At 39.2% G+C, this 4,783-nt stretch overlaps 1 long non-coding RNA gene across 3 annotated transcripts in view; it reads right to left on the bottom strand.

The window, feature by feature from the left end:
- Positions 1–1,386: 1,386 nt before the first annotated feature.
- The window catches only part of LOC103740063, a 5,273-nt gene continuing 1,876 nt past the window's right edge, over positions 1,387–4,783 (bottom strand). Inside the window, exons 2-4 of one of the 3 annotated variants that reach the window (XR_003850737.1) lie at positions 4,608–4,739; positions 3,006–3,113; positions 1,387–1,837 (exon numbers count right to left, since the gene is read on the bottom strand). This is a non-coding gene — a long non-coding RNA (uncharacterized LOC103740063). The remainder of the gene's footprint in view (positions 1,838–3,005; positions 3,114–4,607; positions 4,740–4,783) is intronic. The other 2 variants (XR_607535.3, XR_001872612.2) reach the window with 2 other exon arrangements.

The following is a 4,783-nucleotide window of genomic DNA, read 5'->3' on the forward strand; positions in this document are numbered from 1 at the left end:
CTGAATTATTTAAAAGGACATTTCTTAAAGGTGTAACTATCTATAATCGACTCTCTAACTTGTGCAAAAAAGAATAGTATCAGACACTCCAAAGTTTTGTAAGGATTATGATGTTAAGGAGCACAGCACAGAAATTAAGTGCTCAACAAAGAAATACCGTTTCTCTCCTATAGTTGTATCATACAAGATCAGTTGTATATATTTATCTGATGTAAAGTCACACTGATATATGTCTGCTTCATAAAATTGAATGCTTATAACCATGTACTGTAGTCCTAGACAAAACACAGATTTCTACCTTAACATGATTTGTGGCTGGCCCTGACTTAACCCTTTCCTAACAGACTTTGCAATTAAGGCCAGTGACCCAGTACAAAAGACACTTTCTCCAACAGCACTGAGTAGAACATGGTGGAAGATAAAGAACTCTGTGCTCTCCCTCCACAGCAAGAACACACAATCCTTGTAAAGAACATTCTATATCCTGCATGTAAAGTAGAAATTACAGAAACATCAGTGCATAGCTATTCTAAAAATATTCTTATAGTAATTTCTTCCTTTATGCTCACCAAAGAGTAATGAAAACATGAAGACAAGATCCAACAATGACAACAATATTGATTCCGCATACACAAAGGCCTCCAAAATCAGGCAACGGTTTGTGTGTAACATTTAATAAATAGAACTCTTTTCTGAGGCCCAAAAAAAAACAGTAATGGAGGCATTGCTGTGATTGACTGTGAAGCAGAAATACCAATGGAGAGGAAGAGGCCTACTTCAGAATCTCACATGGAAAACTCGGGATTTAGCAAACAACCGAGAAAGGTTTCTTTCTCCAGAGAAAGGAAGAAAACTACCAGCTATGAAAAGACAGATCCTGCAGTAAATGTCATGATTCGTGTGCTGCACTCTGTGAACTACCAGAAGAAAACTTACTCCTAATAAATTAAAAAAATGTGACAGTCTAGGATTTGGTACAGAGCAGCTCAACCAAGGGAACCAACTCCCAGGAGACAAAAGAATACAGGTGTCAACAAACCCAGCAGCACATTCCATCAGCCCTGTGATGTGGGTGGGATTAAAATGAGTAAACTACTACAATATCCAAATAAAATAAAACCAAAATATGAGTTTTATGTACAGCTCAAAGAACAATCCAGTGGCATATGAGGACCTAAGTCCACCCTTCATAGGAACTGAAGACTGACATGACTTTTCACCTATCACATCAGAAACATGTTTGAGATGGTTGGTCATGAATTCATTAGATTAGTCTAGAAAAAATAAGCATTGGAAAATAAAACGGAGAATTGGATATGCTACATAGGTGACACATGTGAAAAGAGTCAATGTGGCCCAGGCATTGTGGTGTAGGCCTTACTCCCAGGACTCCAGAGGAAGAGGCATGAGGATCTCTGGGAGATCCAGGCTAGCATGGTCTTCATAGCTAGTTTCTGGATCAGAAAAGCTTACAAGTTCAAAAGAACAAACATTTAGAGAAGGAAAGTATACATGGTCCATGACCTTGGATTAACTCACCTGAAAAGAAGCCATCTCTCTCCTTCTTCTGTGAGTTTCCTTTCCAGGCAATCTTACATAAACTGTCTTCCCTTTGTTTCGAGAAACTTCCTTTCAGTTCACTGAAAATCCACTTCACTTGCCAACATAGCAAGAGGAAGAAGCATCTCAGAAAACAAAACAGGCCGTTCTCACTGTCTGCAGTTACAGTAGATGCACAGGAAGAAAAAGCTCAACATGGAGACCGTGAGAGAAGTTTCTGCTTTCCTGCCTTCCAGTGGCCCACTCTGCCAACAAGATTAAGAATTCCTCCTACATTCTAAACAAAGCAGAGTAACATGGTTTTCATCCTTTGGAATACAGGCTACACTAAGCTTTCCTTCAGAAGCGCTGGCAGCTGACCCCCAGCCTCACTGTCTTCTGCCTGTGACTGTTAATGAAACAGCACTGATGCTTCTACTGAGCTTCACAGACAGAATCTGTGGCGGAGCCACAAGGGAGAGCTTTCCTTTTAAAGGCTGAAGTTCAGGACTCGTTCATTGTGAGTTTTAAAAGTCTACTCTTGGGGCTGGAGAGATGGCTCAGAGGTCAGTAATACTGGCTGCTCTTGCAGAGAACCTGAGCTCAGTTTGCAGCACCCACATGGTGCCAACAAGTGTACATAACACCTGTTCCAGGGGTTCCCACACTGTCTTCCCGCCTCCTCCTCCCACTCACATAACTGCACTTACATACACACAAGAACAACATTCTTACACATGAAATAAATAACTTTTAAGAAAAACGCAATCTTCATTGTGTGATGAAATGATATTTTACATACTTATGAGTTATCCCTGATATTTTCTTAGTTATATACATTGTCATTTGATTTAGTCTATTATTAATATATCCACATGCAAAATTTTATCCTTTCCTATGTTGAGTGTATACAAATTGATCTTTTTTAATAATTTTAAGATAGAAAATGTAAGTTGGAGAATTTATTCACCTTGTGGTGGCATAGAACAATAGAACTTAGTTAAGTCATGAAGCCATGACGCTATGTCTGTTATTTACCCCACATTCTCCCCATTCACTGCAAATGCTAATGTACCTTCAACATCTGTCATCTATCTTCTTCTTTTAAGTGCCTACGTTTCAACATTCTTTACCTGATACAGTGCCCAGCGAATCATTCCTGCTCTCAAGTATGAGAAGATGCCACTCTTTCCTATGATGGAATTATGACGTATTCTTTAGAAATATCACATTTCAGTAAATCTTTCATTTGTTAATGGGCATTTTAGCAGATTCCCTAGTCTTCATACAGTGCTGCCATAATTAGGGAGCGCACATATTTCGATGCCGCACTGAACTCATGTCCTTTGAGTATGTATTCAGGGTTTGGTGGCAGGAGCCACACTGGAGAGAGAACACCTGTGCCTTCCTTTTTGGCATCTGCTTTACCTCACTCAGTCCAGCAATTTCTAGTTCCATCCATTTACCTGAAAATTCCTTATTTCCTTGTCCTTTACCACTGCGTAGAACTCCATGTGTAAATGTACCAAATTTACATGCTCAATTCATATTCTGAGGTACATATAGGTTGTGCACTGCATTTCAAAGAAAGTAGAATAGAAATTTCTTTTAACTCTGTCTTATCATGTACTTAACTGAGACATTAACTGTGTCTGTTCTGGTGAATTGGGAGGACTTTGGTTGAAATTCAGACCCTCACAGCCTTGAAATTCCATGGCAATACTAAAGGAGCAGTCACTTTATTATAAACAGGCTTATAAGGAAGTTCCGGTCTTTAAACTACATTGTGACATTTCTTCCAGTATATACATTTTAATGTTAAAATTCATAAAGTCATAATTGTGTCAAATTAATAGTCAGTTTCAAAAATATACATAGAGAACAAAATATCACATTGCAGCTACAAAATACATACAGTCCTTCTTTGTCAAAAATTAATGTTAAGGGGCTGGGTAGATGGTTCAGAGGTTAAGAGCAATGCCTGCTCTTGCAGAGGGCCCGGGCTCGATTCCCAGCATCACATTGGAGCTAACAACCACCTACGTATGATTACAGGGGAAATGATGCACTCTTCTGACCTCAGTATACATTGCACAGCATGAGTGCATTTATACACATGCAAGTAATACACTCAACACATAAAAATAATGAAATATTTTTAAAATTAGTATTAAAAAGGGGAAAGTATTCTTTAATTTTGCATTTTAATTGATGGATGTGACTCCATGTCTTAATGTAATTTCTAATAATTGATGATAATCTTTTTCCACACTAACAAAGTGCACATGGCTGTGTCCCCCAGGACCACCTGTCTCTTGAGTGTGTTTCAGGACATCATGATCACCCCCAGCACCCAAGGTGGTCACAGCTTAATGCACAAGACACCAAGTGCTTTAACAACTTTGTATGCCTGTGCTGGGTGGCTCGTGATTTGAGTCTTTAGAAAGGGCCTGGATCTTTAACACAGTAGTGAGCTCAATAGATAAAGAGAGAACACAACAGGGAATTCGACCAGTGAGTCTCCAATTGGAATATTCTGTCAGAACACTGACATTTACAGAGCTTCTTCAGTTTGCAGAATTACTGTTCCATTTCTCATTACAGCGCAGCCAAAATTTCAGGTTAGAAATGGAATTTTATGATTGGAGAGACAATATTATATGCTATAAAGTTTGTGAATTTGCTGGGTGTGGTGGCACATACATTTAGTCCCAGCACTCAGGAGGCAGAGGCGGGAGGATCTCTGCAAGTTTCAGGCCAGCCTGGTCTATATAAAGAGTTCAAACCCAGGTGGTGCTACAGGCTACAGGGACACCTTGTCTCAAAGAGACCAAAAAAAAAAAAAAAAGAAAAGTTTCTGAATTTATCATGGAATAAAAATGAAAAAAGCATAACCACTCCAAGGGACAAACATAAGAACAGACAAAATTTCATTACAGTGTTCTTTTCTCCTCTGACAATTTCACTTTATGAGATGTGAGACTCACTCACACAAAGTTAACACACATGCACAGTAGTTCATCAAGGAGCTCTGAGTATGAGTAAGACATTCTGTAAAATATTCTCACCAACAGAAATGAGAGAGCTGTAATTCTCCACCACCTTCAGGTCTCTCTTTACAAAGCCCTCTGAGCAGGATCTAGGCACTCCCTCTCCTCCTGTGAGAAGTCCACAGTCACATCACTGAATGTCAACACACCCTGAAATGAACAATAACAGTTTGACCATCTGTCCACTGGAAGAT

The sequence above is a fragment of the Nannospalax galili genome, unplaced genomic scaffold, assembly GCF_000622305.1.
Source record: "Nannospalax galili isolate Female #2095 unplaced genomic scaffold, S.galili_v1.0 scaffold5401, whole genome shotgun sequence".
In the NCBI taxonomy this organism is placed as follows: domain Eukaryota; kingdom Metazoa; phylum Chordata; class Mammalia; order Rodentia; family Spalacidae; genus Nannospalax; species Nannospalax galili.